Source organism: Mustela erminea, chromosome 18, assembly GCF_009829155.1.
Source record: "Mustela erminea isolate mMusErm1 chromosome 18, mMusErm1.Pri, whole genome shotgun sequence".
Lineage (NCBI taxonomy): Eukaryota > Metazoa > Chordata > Mammalia > Carnivora > Mustelidae > Mustela > Mustela erminea.
The window spans coordinates 12,763,662-12,784,532 of record NC_045631.1 but is presented as its reverse complement, the minus strand read 5'-3'; the positions used below and the strand labels follow the sequence as shown (position 1 = coordinate 12,784,532).

The window sequence follows — 20,871 nt, the reverse complement described above, 5'->3', positions numbered from 1 at the left end:
CGCGCGACGAGGGGGCTTGGCTGCGCGCAGCCCGCGCCCCAGACGCGGGGGAGGGGAGGAGGAGGAGGGGGCAGGGAGGGAGGAGGCGAGGGGAGGAGTGGAAGCTCGGGTAGGGAGCTGGAGGAGGGGGCGCCGGGGAGACGCTCCCGCGGCTCTCACCGCGGGGGCTCGGGGTCACCGGCTAGGAGGCTCCGCGGCGCTTTGGGGGCGGGGGTGAGTGTCTCCGTGTGTGTGTAAATGTGTGTGTACGCGAGCGCGCGCGCGCGTGTGTGTCAGAGATAGAAGGGGAGGGAGGGAAACGCTTTAATATTTTTCCAGTGACTTACGAGCCCGTGGGTGAGCTCTTGGCGGCGCGATTAGGTCCGTGTGTGCATCGGTGTGGCTGTATATTTCTGGTCTGTCCTACGTATGAATGTCATGGGGTTTGGGGGTCTGGCTACGAGCTTGTGAGTGTGTTGCTGGGTCTCAGAGGAACTGAGTGATGCGGTGTCTGCGTGGAGTTGTGCTTGTGTGAGATCATTTATAGAGGGTTGTGTGACTGCGTGGGTGGGACTGCGCCCATGTGGGGCTGCGTGTGTCCGAGGGGCTGTGTGTGTAAGGCTGTGTGTATAGGATTGTGTCTGCGTGGGCCCGAGTGTGTCTCAGGGGTGTTGTGTATCTGTGTGGGCTTGTTTGCGAGTGGGATTGCGGTTGCTGGGGTTGTGGGTGTGCGCGTGGAGGGGGCAGTACGCCGGTGCAGGGCTGTGGGTCGACGAGAGGCTGTGGTGCGTGTCGGCAGGCGGTCTTGTGTGTGGCTGCGTAGGGCTGTGTTCTGCGTGCGGGTCTGAGGCCTGGCTGGCGCGGGGGGGCTCCGCGTGGTGTCGGCGACGGCACCGCCGCAGAAGAGCCGCTTAAGGCGCGAACAAGCTACGCTGGGGTCGGGGCGCAGCGCGAAGAGTAGTGGCGGAGGAGGGGCGGGGACAGAAGGCGGAGACGAGGGGGCCTTCATCCCGCGCCCCCCCCCCCCCGCACCGGAGACGCAGCTTGGAGATCCTGGTACTTGCCGGCTCCGCGGTCCTAGAGGCACTGGGTTTGGGGGACCCTGCTGGGCAGGGGAGACGCCTATGGGCTGGGGGCCACGGGATCTGAGACTCAGAGATCCGCAGAAGCCCAGAAGTGCGCGGCGAGGGCTATTCGAAGCTGGAGACGGCAGAGTATGGGCCAAGACAAAGAAGAGTGGGGCCGAGGCCTCGAGGCGGGACCGCACCTCCAGGTTCCCCCCGCCGCCGAGGGGCAGCCCAACCTGCGCGCTAAAGGCTGTCGCGCGGAGCCCCGCGGCGGTGGCGCAGCCCCTCGTCGCCCCGGTCCGGGAGCAGCCACCGGGAGCAGCTCCAGAGCCCTAGGGGCACGAAATTAAGAGCCCGGGGAGGGGCCGCGGTGGGTGGGGGGGGTGGCGGTTTCAGAGCGTAGCGGGCGGGCGGGCGCCGCGCCCCGGGGCTGTGATTGAGCGCTCGACTGGCCCGCCCCTCGCCAGGCGGCTCACCGCCCACGCAGCCATTCATTCATTCATCTCTCTGTCTCTGCATCTACCCACCCTTCTATCCATACACGTGTCCGACCTATCGTCCGTTCACCCAATTATCGCGCCAGGGATCATACAGACACGTCAGCCCTGGCTCTCTCCACTTTCTCCTGCTTGCCAGTCTTGTTTGCCTCGCTCTCCTAGGCCTCCCACCTATGTTCCCCGCTCAGGCCCCTCTCTGTTCTGCCAAGAGGGGAGGAGCACACTCTCGACCTCTGTCGCACTTCGGTTTTGCTGTTCAGTGATTGCCCGACTTCCTCTATTAACCCCCACCCCCCCCCCCCCCGCTGCTACCAACTCTCCATACATCCTACACTCCACTCCCGCAGCAATTATCAGCCAACTAGGTGTGGGGAGCCTTCCCCCCACCTTTCGGGCCCTCCCTGGGGCCTGGTGGCTCCTTAGAGAGGGCTGTGGCAGGCAACACATCTCTAGCCACTGTCTGAGCGTTTCCCCCGGGCCCAGCCTCCTCCAGGCTGGGGTGAGGGAATCGGGGAATGGACTAGAAGGGGTTTCATGGATTGCTGTGCCTCAAGGTCTTTGGGTAAGGGCTTGAATAGTCACTCCCAGACTTACCATGTGTGCAGAGTCAAATGGGAAACTAAAAACACAGATTCCTGGGCTCTGGCCCAGACCTAACCAATCTGAGTGCCCAGAGCCTTTGCACATGCCAGGTTTGGCAGTCACTGGCCTGGAGCATCTTACAGCCTACCCAGACTCCTGAGTGTGGCTTCCCGGGGGCTTGGGGCAGGCCTCTCTCCCAGAAATGGGCCCTAATGTGCCCTCTGGGCTGACCGGTAGCTGACCTGGTAAGGAATCAGCAGAAACAAGCCGCCTGTGGGAACCCGCTCCCAGCCAGCAAGCACTAGGCAGCCCAGCTCCTCTGGAGTGCAGGCTACTTAGTCCTGTCTTCAGTGATCTGGCCTGGGAACCAGGGTCACACAGTCCTGAGGCTGAGGAGAGGCCCAGGGTGTGCATCATTAGACAACAAAGCCCAAATCCCTGCTGGGGACCACCAATCCAGTCACAGACTGGCCTGCAACCCCTATCATGGTGACCCTCAGCCTAAAACTGTCCCTGTCACATCCTGATTCAGCCACCTTGTCCACACAGATGGCCACAAGGTCCAGATTGGCAGGTAGGGGTGTCAAGATGGTAGTGTGGGGACAGGCTCCCTTCTCCTCCCTGGCTTCAGTGATCAGAAGTGTCTGATGAGAGCCCATCCAGTCAGGCCCCCCTGCCACCTCTCTGACCTCATGCCCATCCCCCTTACTTACCACTCTATCTTCTAGATATTCTTTGAGTTCACCAGACACAGGGCCTTTGCACTTGCTTGTCTCTCTGCCTGGAATGCTCAACCCCACCTTCTGATGTACCATATAATGTATTTATTTAGGTACCTTGTGGTTATTTTTGTCTGTGTGCTCACTGGCACTCCTTCCTGTACCTGGAACGGTGCCTGACACACATTTAGTAAGTGTTTGTTGAGTGAATAAATGAGTACATGAATGAATGAATGAGGCTGACCCAGCCCAGGACTTTCTCCTCTTTGAACCAACGGCCCCTCTGGAGAAGAATGCGGGAAGGGGCTGGAGAACATCAGGGCAAGGGCAGGTCATGTGACTGCCACATCACTCAGGGAACACCCTTTACAGATTCTGGATTCTGAGCACACATCCTAAGGGTCTGGAGGAATGACATGGTAGTGGGATGGCTTGGCCCAGAAGAGAGCCGAGCCCTTCATCTGTTCCAGGGGCCTCAGTCATTCTGGGGGCCGTGTGGCAGGGAGGTCTAGATTCACATCCGCCGAAGGCCGATGGAAACCTCTTCCACAAGTGTTATCAGAGGGTCGTCAAGATAGCCCCCCAAGAGGGGATCTGCTCATGTCCAAAAGGAGAACCCCAGGGTGGAGGGCCATCAGAGGACCAGCGAGAGCACACAGGCAGACATTCTGATCCCCACCTGACTATGTTTCTAGAGAAATCTCACTCATCTTGGCCTGGCACAGAATAGGGGCTTGATACACATTTAGCAAATGAGTGAATGAAAAAGACACAGTGTCAAGATTGAAACTTAGGTCTACGTGGCCCCCAAGCCCTTGCTTGTTCCATCAGACCCTACTGGCAGGATGCCATGGGATCGTGGTGCTAGTACCCAGCACACAGCAGGCGCTCCATAAATGCTGGGGGCATGACTGGCAGGGGAGGCTGCCTGCCTGGCAGGCTCCCTGCTCCAGGCAGGGGTTTGACACCACGTGAGTCCTGCCCCAGGCTCCGAGGAGAGAGAGGATCCCCCATGCTTGGTTGGTGGGAGAGTTTTATGAGCTGGGGGGTAGGAGTGCTCACAGGTCTCGAAGGGCCAGATGCCTCCTGGTGAGGGGTGGCTGTGTTCAGGAGAGCCTGTCCTGGACAGGTTACCCTTTTGTTGGCCTAGAACCATCTGAGTAGCTGCTTTCCTGCAAAGTGTGTCAAAATACAATTTCAGTTCAAATAATAAACAGGGGCCCGGGGAGTCAGCAGGGCAGTGGGGGTCAATGGAGCTGCCAGATGTTAGGCTGAAAGGCCACCAGGGACAGGGGGTATCCAGGGGCCACCCAGGTGGGCACAAGAGGCAGAGAGAAGGGGTCTGGACTCCGCAGACCAGGCCAGGCAGGTGCCACTTAAAACAAAGAAATCGCATTCAAGGTTAGCAGCCTCGAGAGGCCTTGGGTCAGAGGTGCGCCAGGCAGGTTTCAACATCTCCTTTACACATATTTACAGAGCAGTCAGCCAGCAATTTCAAATCTCCATCTTTCCTTCATATCCTTCATGCCCCCCCTCCCCCCATTTCAGACTGGGTCACTGAGTCCAAACAATGCACCAAGGTCACAGAGCTTGCATACAGCAGACATATCCGTCCATTTGTCGGGCGGATGTTCACTGAGCATCTACTATGTCCAAGGCCCTGTTGCATGTGTTAAGGATTCAGAGCAAGGCACAGGACAAAGCTTCTGTTCTTTGTGGTCATGAGTCAGACAAAAAACAGAATGAATGGGTAAATTACATAGTATGTTACATTTAGGCACAAAAATAAATAAAGGGAGCATCTGGGAAAGGGCTGTGTTTTCACACTGGGTGGTCAGGGAACTTGCACTTGGAAACATCTGAGAATTGACTTGAGAGACTAAGGTGGTAGGGCACATAGCTATGGGGGGGGAGGGGATGTGCAGGCAGAGGGGACAACAAGGACAAAGGGCTTGAGGCAGAAGCAGGGTGAGAGTTTTCATGGAACCGCAGAGGCTGGTGTGGCTGGAGCTGAGTGAGCAGTGGGGCAAGTGGGAAGAGATGGGGACAGAGAGGTGACAGGAGTCACAGGACCTCAAACCCTTTAGTAAGAGCCTTCGCTTTTATCCAGGGCTGAGTTGTCTCCGCAGGGTTCTGAGCAGGAGAGGGACAGAGGGACACGATCTCCCCGAGGTCCTCACAGTAGCCCCAGCTGGTGTGAAGAGAGCAGACATGGGGCCCCGGGCGGGAGCAGGGAGGCTGGTGAGTCAGCCCCCGAACCGGTCCAGGTGGAGGAAGACAGGGCCTGGCCAGGGTTGGGGTCATGGAGAGCTGGGAAGGCAGGTTTGTGAACTTCAGTTCAGACAACAGCTGAAGTGGCCCCATTCTTATCGATGGAGTGGGAGAGTGGCTACCTTCCCTCCCTTATGTCTCCTCTTGTTCCCCAGATCGACAGACTGAATCCATTCTGCAGATCTCTGCTCTGGGGTGCCTTTCTGGGGGCACCCACCAAGTGCCAGGCGTTGTTGGGGGCACAGGGGAGATAGCCATGAGTAAAACAGACAGCTCCCCCGCCCCACGCTTGTAAGCTGGCATGGTCACTGAGCCATTCTAGTACTGTGACTTTCTGTCCCCACCCCCCCAAAACCCTCCACAGCCTAGCACGTCCTAAGAGCTGGGCCACCATGTGAGACTAAGAGCAAAACACTTGAGAAAATGTTTTTCTTTGTAAGCAAAGAATTTGATGTTTCAGCTGGGGGTGGGGGGATTGGCATTCTACATAACCAAGTTCCCTTAAACTTGCGGAACGTTTCCAAACACGCGGTGTATTCCCCCGCCCCGCAGAGCCCAGGGAAGGCAGTGGAGGTCAGAGGAAGATCTGGGGTCTCCCCATTTAGGTTCTGGCCAGAGCCAGGGCAGGAGAAAGGTCTGGGGGCTAGGGGTACGCACTTCACTTCACGAACTGCCTCGGGCTGGCCCTGCCCGCCCTACAGGGGCTGCCCATCAGGGTCTGCAGAGACCAAACCAGTTTCTGCCTTTGATCTGCACGACCTTTGATCTCTGCTGTCTGGGGCTTTCTCTGCCATCTGTCTGTCCATCCATGCTTCTTTACTAGGCTGTGGGAGGCCACCACCCGATGAGGTCATACAGCTTCAGACTCAGACAGAGGCAAAACCACCCACCATGGGATCCCCTTCACTGGGTATGGGCTTCGGAGGAGAAACATCGTCGGGGGCGGGGGTATCCTCTCAACCTATTGCCCCCTCAACCTCAGATTCCTGGGCAGTCCAGGCAGGCGCAGCCCCAGCCTGACCTCCACGGGCGTCCCCTCCCTTGCTCGGCATGAGTGCTTGTGACCCTGAGCTTGGAGGAGCCAAGGCCCTGGGGTGGCGATGGCAGCTGAAGGCAGGGCTGGGGGTGGGGAGTACGTGGGAAAAAGAGGAGGGTCACACAGCTGGAAAGACAGAGGAAGGACAGAAGGAAGGAAGACAGACAGAGGCTGAGGAGTAGGAGATGAGTGGAGGCTACTAGAGCGAATGCAGGGGAGAGGGAAGGAGGGATGCTGGAGCAACGGGGATGAGGGGCGGGGAGAGACCCAGGGAGAGGGGAAGAAGCACACGGACCAGCTAGCAGAATCCCCCCGGCCTGGGGAGGCCTGCCCCTGCTCTGTGCTCCCCTCCTCAGTCCTGGGTGCAGAGGACACCCCCTTGGTGTCCTGGCTATGACTAATGGCACCAACTCCCCGCACATGCCCCCTGGATGGGATCCTGTCACAGTCATGGGAGCAGCCCACGGCAGCCACGGAAGCCTTCTTGCCTCTGAGCCCACCTCTCCAGTAGCTGCAGCCCAGGGCTCAAACCCATCTTCCTGGCCAGGGAGCCACCAAGGGGCTGGGCATCCTGTCCGGTCCTCTTCGTCAATGCAGATGGCCCTGCCTAAGCCCAACCACTGTCTGACTCTTTACCCCAGTCACGCTGTGTGTCCCCTGCCCCGACCCCAGCCCTAGACTGACCCCCCCACACTCTGCCAGGAATGGACTTCTGACGCTAGCCGCAGTCCCTAGCCACAGACCGACATCTGGGCCTTGCTAGAGACTGACCTGTGACCCCAGCCCCAGCTCGAGCCTGAACCTGATGCTGACAGAGGCAATCTGCCATGCTGGACACATTCCACCAGGCCACTGGGGACCGTGTGGGAAGAAGAGAAGCGTCCCCGAGGTAAGGAGTGCTGTCAACCCCGGACACAGGCCATGCCGAGGCCTCAGGGTCAAGCAGTGACCAAGGAGAGCCCAAGGCCCCTGACACTTTCCCCAAGCAGAGCTGACTGGCACTGAGTAGAAGGCCTGCCTGGGCAGAAGTGAGCAAGCCAGACACACGGACATACTCAGAGCCTGACGGACCTACACACACAGTCAGGCCCACCCGCCCAGCCCTGAGACCCTTGCACACAAAAACGTACGTGCAAAGACACAGAGATGCAAACCACGGACACACAACCAGACTTGGTCGTGCACAAATGCACACCAGCCCCACCCCTGCCCCTTCTCACTGGGCCACACAGCTCCTCTGGCCCAGGGGTGCTCAGGGACTCCCCAGAGTCCCAAGAATGGGAATGACAACAGCTCCCTCAGCTTCCTCTCCTTCCCAGAGGATATGGATCTGACCCTGAGCCCCAGTGGCTTCACCTGCATGCTTCAAAGAGAACTCGGCAAGAGGGCAAGGATGACCCCTTCCCCCAAACTCAGGGCAGGTACCATTTTTGACAGAGAGGGCCCCCACATCACACAGCAGATGGAGAGCAAAGCCGTCAGGACACGCATAAACACACAGGCTCCCCAAGGTGAAAATATGCGGGCACACACATCCATGTGCACACACACAAAACCAGAAACATATGTGTGCCTGTATGCTGGCAAGGAAGGGGAGACAGTGTGCCCAGGTTAAGGACACACAGGACCTCCTCACACATAGCCATGCCTGCATGTACACCTGGGTGGCGGCCACCTGCCTCCAGACTTCTTTGTTCCCTGACCCCAGAACCCATGGCTATCTCGGGGGGGCTCGGACATTCCTCAGTTGACCCCTCCAACCCCTTCCCAGCTCAACTCAAGGCTCTGTGGGCCTCTGCCCTCCCTTTACCTGGCAGCCCTGGGGATGCTGCCCCCAGGCCTTCTCTTGGCCTCCAGTTCCCGACCCCGGCCATGTGAGGACCCCGGGTGTCCTCCTGACCTCGTCCCATATGATGGCTGTGGCTCCCACCCAGACTGGGGTTGGCTACCACATGCCCTTTGTCTCTGGCACTAGGAGGCCAACTCCCTCCCTGCTAAGGGACAAGCCGGTCCTGTCACCTTGGCCTGTCAGCCTCAGAATGGGATGAGAGACCCAGGCCAGCTTAGCTTCTCCCAGGGAGAGTGAGTCCCCGGGAATGTTCTCATGGAAAGCCCTTTTCAGGGGTGCTGCCTCCATCCGCAGAGATCACCTCTGGAAGCAGAGAGAAGAAACTGCTGATCAAGAGGAGAGGAGGGGTGGGAGGGATGCTAATTGTGCTGTGTGAATTTTTTACCACATGAGTGTATGAGGAGGAGGAGGGGAGTGGGGGGACGAGGGAGGGGAGGGAGGAGGAGGGGGTTATTGTTCTTGTGCTTTCCCTCCCAGTTTGGCTTCATCCCCACATTCCCAGTGGAACCCAGGTGACTGTGCCACGGGGCACAGGGGTGGCGTGTGGAGAGGCTGCTCACTCTGCCAGGCACCCCCATGGAATCTGCCCAGAAATCCTCTGAGGGAGGTGTCTTTAGCCCATTTTGGAGATGTGGAAACAGCCTCAGAGAGCACAAGGTCTGAGTGACTTTGTGGGGAGCCCGACCCACTCACTCCTCGTCTCGGGAGCTGCTCTCATTCACCTGTTAGACCCCAGGGCCCAGGTTGGAGCAGTCTAGCCTGGGCACAAGTGTGGAGGAAGGGCGTCGAACCCCTGGCTTCAGAAGCCCGCCTGGGCTCTGACCTCTAGGAGAGTTAGCAGGCGATGGAGTCACGGCTCCCATCCTCCCCACACACCTGAAACCAGAAAAGGCGCGGCCTTTGCTCTCCCCCAGGGCAAGCCCGGCTCTGCCACATCTTGGCTGTGTGTCTCTGGGCTGTTCTGCACCCTCTCTGGGTGGAGAGGTGATGCTTTTGCTCCTGCTTCCCTCACGGGGAGGTGGGAGGGGGCGATATGGGCTGGAAAGCGGCCTTCTAAGCTGTGATCTTTCTCCCCAAATTCAGCACAAAGTTCACGGTCCGAGACCAGGAGAATCCTCCCAAGCCTAGCCCCCCAGACGAGGGAGCTACAAGGGGCCTTCACTCTACTGACTGACAGGGCCAAGAGCCAAGTCCAACCCAGCACTAACAGGATGTCTTCCAGCCCTGCTTCCATACCTTTCTGTGGTGGAGAAGGTTGCGGTGACTTTCTTAGACAGCCCACAGCACTCCCAAAACATGTGAGGAGAGATTCGCACCCAGCCACTCTGCATTGTTTCTGAGCCATTGTCACCTTGAAAATGGGAGGCTGGAAAGGCCTGGGTTGTGTTGAGGACTAATGGAAATTTGCATGTGAAAGTCACTGCGGGGCTTTGCCTCACCATGCACCTTGACAAATGCTGGTTCTGATGTTATTATTCCCTCCTGGTCTATGGAGAGATGGGAGTTTTCTTTTGATCGCTGGGATAAGGACCAGGTTTCAATTTCGTGGTGATGGTCTGAACTATTCATTCAGAAAGCCTGCTTGCTTGTGCTGCCTGGGGCCAAGGCCCGCCCATGCTCTCTCCCCAGTACTGAATGACCACTGACTTGTGCTCTAGGCTACTCATGCCCAGATCCCTTTACAGCCTCCCAGCAGCCAAGGGAGGGGCCTGGGGGCCCCCGTGCTGCAGACCCAGAAAGTGGGGCTCAGAGAGGGAGCTTAGGAGCAGTAGAAGCAACAGGAAGACAGATTTCACCTCCATATAAGGAAGAGCTTGCTAACAGGCAGAGCTGCCCAGAAATGGAATGAGTGAGCTGCCTTGGGAGGTGGTGAGCAGCCTGTGGCTGAAGGCGTGCAAGCAAAGAAAGGGGGTCTCTGGGTGGAGAGGGCACGCAGGCAGCTCAGACACTAAGATGGGGGAGGACCATGGGGATCTCTGGTCCTGTGACTTGACCAAGGTCATGTGAGCAGGAATGGAATTCCAGAAGGTCGGAGCTGGGGGCCAGAGCAAAGGCTCTCCAGCTCCAAACCTGCCACGTAAAGGGCCAGCAGAGAGAGCTCAATGGGATGGGACGAGAGGCCCAGGCCTCTGAACCAGTCCCCTGCCCGCCCCCCAGATCACACAGCACTGATGTCTCAGAAAGAAATACCTACTTTTAATTTTAGAACTTGGAAAGTATACAAAAGTAGAAAGGAAAAACACCCCCGAGTCCCCCAGTGATAATTACTATTACTGTCTCCTTCCAGTCTTTTCCATGGGCATCCATTTTGGTGAGAAGTCCTGGTAGGTTCTGAGCAAAACGTTTTCTCATTGAGATACAATCCTCATACTGTACAATTCACCCTAGGAAAGTGGTTTTTGGTGCATTCAGAGAGTTGGACCATTGTCCCCACTATTTAATTTCAGAACATTTTCTTGCACCCCCCCCCAAAGGAAACCCATGCCCATGAGCAGTCACTCCCCATCCCTCCACCACACCACAGCCCCTGTCAACCACTATCTGCCCTCTGTCTTTATGGACAAGTGTAGTGGCCTCTTCTCAGCCTCCTTGTGCCCACACTCAGCCCCATTCAGCCCTTTTGGTGTCCAGAGGGAGCCTGCAGAAACTTAAGTCAGATCTATTCCCTGCTCACTTGGAAACCTCCAGACCTCCCACCTCACACAAGTTAAAACCAAACTTGAACCACAGCCTACAATCACCGACACAATAAGACCACTACCACCTTGACCTACCCCCTCCCATGCTCCCCCGACCCTTGTGCTCCTGCCACAGGTTGGGGGGGTCCTCCTCCCCAGCTCCTCAAATACCTCAAGCACGGGCCGGCCTCAGGGCCTTTGCACAGGCTGTTCTTTCTATGTAGAACCTGCTTCTCCTAGATGTCTGCTCAGCTCTTCTCACCACTAGTCCTGAAGCCCTGCTTTTTCTTCGTAACACTTATCATCTGACACGTCTGTCTTTCTGTCTGCTCTCTTCTCCTCCACTAACATGGCAGCACCGTTGCCTGGTGTCCTGTTTGTGCCTAGCTTGGAGTCGCGGTTCAATGACTATTTGGGCTGGCTCCAGTAAAGCAAGCAACGTACGAGGAACAAATGCAAAAGCCAAGCGCCCCACAGAGCAGACGTTATGAACGAGGCCCTCTGCCTGTGGACATGTGTGGTTTCAACCATACTGTGCCTTTTGTTAATTGAGCCAGGCGGGTTCACATAAAAATCCAAATTCCGGTTTCTCTTGAAAACACAAATCTGGTCTTCTAGGGCCACACGCCCAGGAGACAACTGTCAGCAGGCACTGAGAGGTGTGGCCCTGGAGTGTTGGGGTTCTGGCTCTGGGGGTGCCTCTGCCAGGGCGGGGGGCCCTCCCCAGGTCAGAGACTGTGAGGTCCTGAGGGGTGAATGCCTGTGGTGCCTTGGAGCTGTCCAGATGTGCGGTCTAGAAGCTGGCCTCTGTCCGCGAGAGGCATGAGTTTTACCCCGTAGCTGCTCCTGGCATCTGGGTCCCTGAGTGACCCCAGCCTCATTTCCTACCCACCTTTAATATCCCAGCCATGTCAACTAGCAGGACAAGCCCAGGCTCCCCAAGGCCTGTCACCCTTAACAGCTACTGTGCCCGCTCTCAGCTTCATCCTTAGGTCTTAGAGTTTCACCTGCCCCCAAAGACCCTTGAGGCCCCCCCTCTGTGCACCCCCCTCTTTGGACTCTGAGATGGAGCAGCGAAGGGCGGCAGCCGCTCCTCCCGGCCTCCCCAGCCCTGGCAGTACCCAGCGCACAGTCAGCCCTCAGGAAGCTCTGCTAAAGGACTAGATGACTGGAGCCCACCCCTCTGGGCTGGAGGAATTAAGGGATAACACCCAGAGGGTCCAGTTTGGGGCACGCTCTCCAAAGACAGAAAACCTGGGGAAGGCCTGCAGTGGGGAGGCTGGTCTGGGGAGAGGGTGGCACGACTGGAGCCTGGGTGTGTTGCTGCAACTGTGCGTGTGTGCGTGCGTGTGCACACGTGCCTGTTCGTGCTGATGAGGGAGGGCTCCGCAGCAGGCAGGCTCCGGTGTTTTCCTATGGCCTCAGTCTCCCCACCTGCATGCAGGGCTCCCGCGATCACCAGCCCCTCTGGCCACATGCTTCAGGCCTGTCTCCCCACCCTGGGGAGGTTTCAGGGTACTGCAGCCCTGCCTTCCCATCCATCAGGATTTTGCTGCATTCCTGTGAGTCATTCTCCAAACAAACCCCTGCGTGCAAAGGAAAGGAGGGAGCAGGGGAGGGGGAGAGGAGAGGCTGGATGCAAACCCAGCCCCGCCTCCTCGCTCCTGCCTGCTCCCCCTCCATGGCCCTCCCAGGCAGGCTTGTGTCCCAGTCCCTGGTCCCAGGAGAGCTCTGGAATAAGAGTCTGGTCAGCTTGTACCACGGACTTGCTGTGTGACCTTGGGGAAGACCCTGCCCTCTCTGGGCCTCTGGAGATGATGATCCTGGAAGTCCCCACCTACAGGGTGCATAGGCTTCCAAGGCAGATGGTCTCAAGGTGTCGCATGGGACGGTATGCCATGGATGTCCTCAAAGCAGCCTGTGCCCACTGCCTTGTCTCAGTTTCCCCACTTCTGAAATGAGGAGAGGGCAAGTCCCTGGTAGGCCCAGGGGCTAGGGGACCCACCTGACAGGTGCAGCTGGACCAGGGGCCTCAGCATGGGTCCAGCAGCCTGTACCAACCAATCATGGGGCCCAGGCCAGCCTCCAGCCCCAAAGCTAGGGGGCGGGGGGAGTGCTCCTACTGGTACCGGAAGTCCCAATCTCCTGCACTGAGGCCTCATTGTGCAGGCATTTCCCTGGGGAGTGGGGGAGGGGGGCACTGGGTGTCTCTGAGTCACAGAGCCAGGGGCCAGGCCTGCAGGAATGTCTCTAGGGGCGGACCCCAGCTCTGGGAATGGGGGATGAGACTCTGGTGAAAAAAGGAGGAAAAATCCCCACACCAGCAGTGAAATGGCTGTGGCTGTAGGCCCGTGTGTGTGTGTGTGTGTGTGTGTGTGTGTGTGTGTGTGCATGTGCGCACACGCGTAGGCATGGGCGTGTGTGTGTTTGTGTACATGGGGAAGGGGTAGGTACGACAGGCGTCTGTGGCTACAAGGCTCAGGTGCTGGGACCTGCTGGTCCAAATCAGTAAAGACTATGGGCAAACATCCGTGTGCCAGGACGTGTCTCCACGCATGGCACGCAAGGGAAGGATCGGGGGGTGCAACGGGTCTCCCTGGAATGCTCTGTCTTGGGGCTAAAGCGTCCTCTGGGCTCGGCTTGTTGGTGAAAATCCGGATTCTCAGTCACTCTCCCGGCAGCCATGAACTCTGCCGGGGGGCTGTGTGCACTGGTCCGTGTGCCCCGTATATGTGTGTCTGCGTGTGCTGGTGTGGCCTCAGATTCTCCAAGCGAGCTCTGGGAGTGGTCACGGCTGAGGGCCGGCTGGCGATGGAAAATGTGTCTGTGCGTGTGTGACAGGTTTTGGAGGGTGTGAGCGTCCACGGATGCGACCCCAAGTGACGGGGCTGTGTGGGTGTGTATCAGCAGTGCCCCAGTGGGCTGGCGTCGAGGGATGAGCGTGTGCGTGAGAGGATCTCCGCCTGAAATACCAGATCCTGGAACTGCCCCAGCCAGTCCCCAGCTCTGCCTCTGCAGGGGCGGAGCTGCCCCCTTAGTGTGTTCCCTCCCTCTGGCTCCACAAGTAAAAGCAGGCTTCCAGAGCCCCAGGAGCTTTGCACACACCTCCGCCCCCCCACCCCGCCCCCGGCACAGGGCTCTTATCTGGGGGCCCCAGAGGGTTCCAAGCAAAGCTCCAGGTCAGTGTCCAGACCAGTGCCCCAACACACCTCACCTGGGACCTGGTATTGGGGTTCAGAGAGCCCGGGCAGGGGTTTCACCTTGACTTAAGCCCAGCAGGCCTGGAGGCTACCCAGGAGGGAGATGGGGGCCAGTGTGAGGCCAGGGGCCTGGAAGGGTCTGCTGTGATGAGAGGGGAGGTGGGGCCTATGGGTGCCTGGGGGCAGGAAAGGGGGTGTGTGGGAGACTGCCCCGGATGGTCACACAGGACCCACGCACGGGACATGGCAGACCTCACTGCGGGGAGCTCAGAGAGCCCCAGCTGGCTCCCAGCTCCACCTTTCAGCAGCCTGAGCCGCTAACTCAGCCTCAGCTCCCCCTCCACGGAACATGGACCCTTTCTTCCTGACAGGGCACAGCAAGGGGCTGACACACTTCAGACTCTCCAAAAGCGGTCACTCTTATTAGGGCAATGGTCCCTGGGGTGCTGCGACAGCACGTGGGAAGCCCAGGCCGTGGGCTCCTCTCATGCACTGAGGGGACTTGCCCTAAGTCCCTTCTGCTCACCGGGACTCGGTCTTCCCCCTTGTAGAGTGGGGGTGACGCAGGCCAGCGCACCCAAGGGTAGGAAAGGTCTGCGGAGGAGGACAAAGCACTTCCTTTGTGCCTGGAGTGAGGGCAGCAGGGGCCCCCAGCGCAGGGCTCCACCTGGCAGTTGTAAAGCTGGACAGCTCTGGGTGTGTTCCTGGGGGTAAAGATTTGCACCCTGAGGTGGGCTCTGGTTCACTGGCGCCTGGCCCAGGACGGGGACCTGGTTCTTAGGCTCGGGGCCTCTGCTCTGTGCCCTGGCCATGTACGGAATCCTTCGGTTGTCAGAAGGGGAGTACGGGTAAGGGATGGCCACCGCTGAGGGATCGGCCCTTGAGGACAGGGAGTGTCCCAGTCCCAAATGACAAGTGATGAGCTGCCCGGGGACAGCACAGGAGGCATGCGAGGGGGTGCGGGAGACAGTGACCCACTCAACCACCGACTCCAGATCCCACCTGGGGGGATTTCACGATTTCATGGGGGAGCCTTTCCATGCGGTCCCCTGGCCTCACCCACAAGAACAGCCCAGAGGGGAAGCCACCAGAGACAGTTCCTCGCTCATTTACTCTGGGCTGATGAGCCCTGTGTCCTGGAGAAAACAAGGGGCTTGCTAAGCAACGAGCTTCTTGGAGTTCGTGAAGGGGTCTCCTCCTGGTGGTGGGGGGGGCTGCCCTCCTCCCCTCCACCCCCCCTGCTGCCACCTCCAGGTCAATTTACACCTGGAGAGGACCCAGAGAGACCCAGGGGCTGAGGAGTCATTACAGGGAAGCAGGTGGGGGGCAGAGGGAGCCAGCAGGGTGTGAGGCCAGGGACAAGGATGGCAGGGGTGACACCTGAGAGGCTGGGAGGGAGTGGGGGGTCAGCGGAGCCCACAAGCTTGTGGCCTCTGAGGCCTGTGCCAGACTTCGGGGCCTGATGGATCCAGGTACCTCCTTCTGCTCTCCATACTCTCTGTCTGGGCCTCTCGAGGGTCCAGGGAGCCTGGGAGCTCCTGAATCTGCTCAGGACTCTGCTGGCACCTCTAGTAGCCCCCATGTCAGTCAGAATGAAAGCTGACGTCCCCGGCTGCAGATCACTCCCGGGTCCCCTCCCTTCCCACCACTGCAGTCACACGGGGCCCTTAGCCGTTTGTGCAACACGTGAAGCACGTTCCTGCCTCAGGCCTTTTGCACAGCCATTCCCTCTGCCTGCAGTGCCCTTCCCCCAGACATCCACCAGGCTCACTTGCCTCCCTCACACAGCGCCTGGTCGCGAGGCCTTTCCCGATTCCCGATTTTAAAACTGCAAACATCTTCCACTTCCCAAACCTCTTCTCAGCTCTGTATTTTCCTCCTTGCGTGTATCGCCTTCTAGCACACTCCATGGTACTGTCCCCCAACAGGAAAGAAGTTTGCTGCAACAGGGATTTCTGCTTTGTTCACTGCTGTGCACTTAGAAAAGTCCCAGACACATAGTAGGGGATCAGTAACTGTGTGGAAGGGACAGCACACCGTGTTATTCAAGAGAGAAAAGCCTCCATTTGAGGGCTGAAATCTTTATAAACCTTCCCCCTGTGGGAGTTTCAATTCTTTTTTTCTCCAGAGGGTGCAGAGGAAACTGGCACCATCGGCCTGCAGCTCAGGCCTCGCCCCCAAATCAATGGTTCACTCTTGACAAGGGGGTGGCTCTCATTTTCTCCAGTGTTTGGTCCACTAACCAACCCATTTCCTGGGCAAGCTCCTCTGGAAGTTGCTAGGGTACTGGATCCTTGGTGATCTTCCCAAACCTGCTGTGTCGCTGTGCAGGGTGCCCCAGCCAGCCCGCCGCGGCTCCCCCAGGCTGCAGGGGCTTGCCCACAACTGCTGGCCACCAGCCCTGGGCTCTCCCTGGCCCTGTGCTTCCTTTTCAGATCCCCGGTCCTCATCCTTCAGCCCAAAGTTCGAGGCCAAAGTCTCCCTCCAGCCTGGCCAGACCCCACTGCCACCCCCTCAGCCTTCACTCAAGTGGGACCCACTGCCCGGAATGCCGGTCCTTCCCTCTGCCTGACTCTGCAGATCTGATGCCCACCGGGTCCCCTCTGGGCTGTGTGCCGTGGTCCTGTAGAACCAACCCCAAGCTCCCCTGAAGAAACAGGTGCTCAAGAGAGCTTCACCGAACGAATGGAGGAGGTAAACAAATTAGCAAGCATGTGAATGAACGAAGTGAGAGTCCGAGTGGAACGAGTCTAGAAACAGGTCAGCAATACAGTTCTGCTTTTTGTCTGGCCTCCTGCACATCCCCTGGTTCTCTGATGTGGACCCCTGGTGTGTGGGGATCGTGCGTGAGTGATAATGATGACGTCTGTCATCACTGCAGTCAGCCAGCCTCGGCTAGGCTACCTTGCTACGACAAAACCCCCACATCTCAAGAAGTGTATTTTTTCTTGTTCACACCACGGGAGGTTCCTGCTCACTAAGAGGTCACCACTTTGGGCTGTCAGAGGGAGAGAACGTTCTGGCACGTCTCCCTCAGTGGTGAAGTGCTCAGCCTGAGGGCTGTGCAGGTCACCAACCAGACCTTGTCCTGAGACCCGACCCCACTGCAAGGCATCCCAGAAGTTAAATCCCTACCACAGGCTTGGGAAGATGAGGAACTGGAAGTTCTGGCCAACAGCTCTAATGACACCTTCAGAAAGACCGATGGCACTGTGAACAGTGGAGGCCACTTATCAAGCAGTTCCTGTGTCCCGGACGCTGGGCTTAGGACCTGAAGTGGAGTTTCACTGAACCCTCGGGGAATCATCCTGAGTTCTGAGGCCACTACCAGGAATATCCCCATTTCCCAGATGAGACAACTGAGTCCAGACTATGGAGCGACTCACCAAGGTCACATGGCTTGGAAGGGGCGGTGACGGGGAGATCAGGACTCACGCCTGTGATTCTGGGCCCTCATGCACCCCGCAGCCCAGCTCGGGCTCTTCCTTCCACTGAGGCTGGCTGGGGCTCAAGGATGGCCCTCAGACCAGAGGTCCCCCGTGCAGAGGGCCATAGTGACCATCCCTACAGGAAAGAGCCTCCTCACCCTGCCATATCCCATTCCCAGACTTCTCCAGTGTGAGAACTCCCGGGGGTAACGAGGCCAGTCCCAAATTTTACTGAGAGAGAAAAAGGCTCAGAGGGAGCAGCGACTGAACCAAGTTCACACTGTTGGGCTGTGCAGGGCTGAGACGAGATCACAGGTCTCTGTCCACCATGCTCGGAGTGTCCCCAAGTGTCTCGACAGCACTGGGGGCCCTGGGGCACCCTCAGTCTCAGACGCGGCCCCTCAGGAGTGAGGGTGGTCATGTGCCCTCTTCTTTCCTGGCAGGCAGGTCCACTGAGGAAAGGCCCAGTTCCATCCAGACTTCCACACGGCAAGCCTGTGGCCCTGACCACTGGGGCTGCCCCCTTGAGGAGCTGGGCTGAGTGGCCAGTCAGCACTGGCTGCTTCCTGCTAGAAGGGTCAGTCCCCAGAAGGGAGACCAAAGAGGGATGGAAAGAGGTAGGTCTCTACACCTAGGATTTCTGAAAACAAGGTCTTGGGTCTCTGAAGCCCCTTGGGGGTCTGTGGACAAGGTCACGGAGCAAAAAATAAGGAATCAGTGAAGTGTGAAAACGGACCTACCTGGAATCAGATCACAGCTCTACTCTGTGATCTTAACTTCTGAGCCTTGGTATTGTCATCTGTGAAATGGGTTGTGATCAATATAGCAGAATCCATAGCCTGCACCTGACACCTAGTAGCTGCCCAGTGAACACCGTGGCTCTTCTGATTGTAAATGGTATTTTTTTGCCCACCAAGTTCCTCCCTTCCCATCCCTAACCTGAGCCCCAGACCATGATTAACCCTTCCTGAGCTACAGCAGAGCACCCATACCAGAAAGGTTATGGCTAATGACTCTTGCTCTGGCTGCCCCAAGAAGGCACTGCCCTCACATAGTCCGTCCCTCCTCCCAAAGATTTGATGCTGAGCAGTTTGGTCAGAAGGAGCCCCCACCCTGCACCCAAACCCTGCTTCACATCCATTCCCAAGGAGTGTCAGTGACTCACAGGGTGGCGGGCCCTAGCAGCCAGACTTCAAGGGCAGCCCATCCTCCTCATGTGGACGGGAAGTCAGGGCCTTCCCAGCCTCCTCTGAGCCCTCTCTCTTCGACGAAGCCTGGAGTCTCCAAGTCTCCTGACCCCTTCGCCCCTGTCCCCAGCTCCTGGAGTCTTCCCCCTGCCTATGAATCCTGTGTATAGTTCACAGTCCCAGTCATCTAGTCCAGAAGCATTTACCCAGCACCTACCCCGAGGAGAGCATTGCCAACCACCACTAGAGAGGCAGGGTCTAAAGGGCACAGCCCCACCTCCCTGTGAGCCCAGAGCATAGTGGAAACCTATGCATTCATGATGCCCCATAGCCCAGTGCTACTAACCCAGGTTTTGAAATTGCACAGCGCCAGTCTGAGGCCCAGCCCTGCCACCTCCCAGCCCAGAGACTTTGGACACACTAACCTCAGTGTATCTATCTGCAGAATGAAAGAGTAACACAGAAGCTACCTCACGGGTGAGAAGAGTTACTGAGTACCAAGACCTTTGCACAGAGCCTGGCACTCAGTAGGAGCACAACCCTTGTAAGCCCCATTCCTTGCCTTGACCGGGCAAGGGCAGAGTCCCGCGGCATGCCAGTGCAGACCTCCCTCCAGGCTTCCACCACCTCATTAATCAGAGAGGACTGTCCACCCGGCTAGGATGCCACCTGACGCCCCTGGCAGCCTGCCCATTCACCTCCATCTTGTCTGCAAGGACATCTGGGGATGGGGATGGAGCATGCCAGATTCTGGCTGAAGGCCAGGCATGCTGGGACCCCAGCAAACCAGAAGAGGCCCAACCAGCAGGCCCCACTGCCATCGAGCTCACATAAGGTCATTGCCACACATCACACACACACTGCATGCACACAGTAGGTCCACAACAAACACCCTAGGTGGAGTGGGGAACAGACTGAGGCTAAGCCGTGCCTGGAGTGGGGGTGGGTAGTTCGAGCTCGCCATCAGAGGGAGTGAAGCTGGTGTCTCAGCCGCCGGGAGCCACTGAAGGTTTCTGGCCAGCAGAGGGACCTCTGCCCACCTCCCCGCCCTCTAATAAGCTCAAGTTCTTTGGGGTTGTCCCTTACTCCTCCCACCCCCAATATGAGTTAACGTTCTGCCCCAGGCCTTTGGTCCCAATGTTCTCCCCACCTAGAAAACCCTTCCCACAGCCCCTCTCGTCAGCTCCTCCTCCTTCCAGGTTGAGCTCAGAAGCCTCTCCAGACCTTCTCAGTCTGGGCTCAAAGACCCTTCTCTGCTTCCTACAAAATGATCGTTTTTACATTAGAGCACAAGAATTCCGTTCTCAGGCCATCTCGCCCAGACAGGAGTCCTTGGAGGGTGGAAACCTGATCTGACTCCCCTCTGCACCCCAACACTGGCTGACACAGGGCAGGGCAGGGATCCGTGGCTTCCTGATGGACATCATTTTAGGCTCTCGAATTCTGTCTCTGAGATGGCACAAAGGGAGGACAGTGGAGCCCACTTGGGAAATGCTGTTGGTGCAGACCAGAGGGGAAGAGAAACTGGGGGGCGGGCAGCAGAAAGGAGGGGCTGGTGCACAAGGGACAGTGGAGAAGGGGGCCATCTCGGAGAAGCCACATGTCCAGCACACCTGCTCCCTCTCCCCTTTCTCCTTCCCTCTGCAGAGAGTTGAGAGGGAGAGAGGGGAGGACTGGGGGAGAGACAAGCGGGTACAGGCGCCTAGCTGCACGCCCCTCCCAGTGGCTCACCTGGTGGGGTGAAGGGATGCAAAGGCAGGTCCCACAGAGAACGCCTTAAGTCTCAAGGTGTCCTGACCTTCCTGACATTCCCTACAGCACCCAGGGCCCCCAGTCCAGCCAGTGGGCTCAGGGCAGCACTGCAGCCCACAGCCCATGCCATCCCCTGGCATGCACGGCTAATCAGACCAGACTGACCTCAAGGAACTGTCCATCTAGGGGAGCAGGACACACCAGGTAACTCCACATCTCTGGCAGCGCCTTCCCCCAACAGAGGGAGCAGAAGGACAGAAGCTGCCTTGTTGGAGGGGACAGGGATGGATTTCAGGGCGGGTGGGAGAGGTAGGAGAAGGGTCTTTGTTCCAGGCAGAGGGAACAGCTTCCAAAAGGCAAGGGAGGTGAGGCAGAGAAAGGCATGGAGGGGGTGCTCTGAGAGGTCACCCTGATGGCCCTCCAGGGGACCTGGCACACACTGAGTGACCACCATTATTGCTGGAGCAGAGCAGGTAGCACCGGCCCGGTCAGGGGGCAGGGGCCGTCCCCAAGGGCCTCGAATGCCAAGCCAAAGATGGCCCAAGGCGCGGGGCCCGGGTTCGGGGGGAGCGCCGAGGCCGCTGGCGGAGCAGGTCTCCGCCGAGGCAGGGCGATAAATTAATTAA

General features: G+C 58.2%; 1 protein-coding gene across 1 annotated transcript in view; it reads right to left on the bottom strand.

Annotated features, from left to right (window-relative positions):
• Positions 1-20,871, bottom strand: part of RAI1 (retinoic acid induced 1) — a 117,989-nt gene that overhangs the window by 79,743 nt on the left and 17,375 nt on the right. The window lies entirely within an intron of this gene.